Below are 1,567 nucleotides of genomic sequence, written 5' to 3' on the forward strand. Positions count from 1 at the left end.
AAGGCGGAAAACAGGCGCCCAGGCGGAAAGGTGCCAGGGCGCCCAGGCGGAAAAGAGGCGCCCAGGCGCGTGGGGGGCAAGGCGCCAGGCGCCAGGCACGCGCGGAGGCAAGGCGCCAGGCGCAAGGCGCCACGCGCGCGCGCGCGTGGGGGGCGAGGCGCAAGGCGCCACGCGCGCGCGCGCGTGGGGGGCGAGGCGCCAGGCGCCAGGCGCCGGGCGCGCGTGGGGGGCAAGGCGCCAGGCGCCGGGCGCGCGCGTGGGGGGCGAGGCGCCAGGCGCCAGGCGCCGGGCGCGCGTGGGGGGCAAGGCGCCAGGCGCCGGGCGCGCGCGCGTGGGGCGCCAGGCGCCTGGCGGGCGGGCGCCCCCAGGAAGGGGTGCTGGCGCGCGATGGGGTTGCGCCCGTACGGACCGTGTGACAGTACAGACACTTTGGCGAAACCTCCTGCCCGAAGCGATTTTAGGCGTTCGGCTAGGTAGGTGACCCGGTTTTTTTCGCGTTTCTCGGCCGCTAGCCCCTTTTTTCGCGTTTTCGTGCGCGCGCCCCTCTTGACCTCGCACGCGCGCCGCGCGTCGCGTCCTTGTCCTTGTCCGCGTCCGCGTTCGCGTGTGTCGGCGATCACGGGCCCCGTGCATGGCTCGTCTCTGTGGACCATCGCCCCGCTCTTGTCCCTCTTTCGTGTTTGTGTGGCGCCCCGCCCCGTGCACCATTGCCGGCTGGCAGCAAGGTGCCTAGCCCCCCTTGCCGCCAGGCCTGTCCACCCCAAGGTGCTAAAGCCGCCAGGCACCTGTGCCGCCGAACCGTGCGTCCGTAAGCCGCTGCACGTGCGGCGGCCGGCCATGCCCGTGCTATTGACCCTGTGTGACAGTACAGACACTTTGGCGAAACCTCCTGGCCGACGGGGTTTTTGCGCCCACCTAGGTAGGGCGACCCCTTTTTTTTCGTGTCGCCTGTCCGTGTGTCCCTTTTTCGCCTTTTTCGGGTTCGTGTTTTCGTGTGCCGCCAAAAGCAAGCCCTGCGCTCGTCCCGTCCCGCTTGACCCGTGCATCCGCCGGTGCTGGCCTGCAAAATGCCTGTGAGCGACGCACGTGACCAGCAGCCCAGGCGAGTGTGCACGGGTGGCAGGCGAAACGGGCGTGCGTGTCGCCAGTGTGTATGTCCCTTTTTCGCCTTTTTCGGGTTCGTGTTTTCGTGTGCCGCCAAAAGCAAGCCCTGCGCTCGTCCCGTCCCGCTTGACCCGTGCATCCGCCGGTGCTGGCCTGCAAAATGCCTATGAGCGACGCATGTGACCAGCAGCCCAGGCGAGTGTGCATGGGTGGCAGGCGAAACGGGCGCGCGTGTCGCCAGTGCGTATGTCCCTTTTTCGGGTTCGTGTTTTCGTGTGCCACCAAAAGCAAGCCTTGCGCTCGTCCCGTCCCGCTTGACCCGTGCATCCGCCGGTGCTGGCCTGCAAAATGCCTGTGAGCGACGCATGTGACCAGCTGCCCAGGCGAGTGTGCACGGGTGGCAGGCGAAACGGGCGTGTCGCCAGTGCGTATGTCCCTTTTTTGCCTTTTTCGGGTTCGTGTT

The sequence above is a fragment of the Aristolochia californica genome, unplaced genomic scaffold, assembly GCF_029961685.1.
Source record: "Aristolochia californica isolate CCGP_79_NKW_82.1479 unplaced genomic scaffold, dmAriCali1.0.hap1 SCAF_138, whole genome shotgun sequence".
Taxonomy (NCBI): Eukaryota; Viridiplantae; Streptophyta; class Magnoliopsida; order Piperales; family Aristolochiaceae; genus Aristolochia; species Aristolochia californica.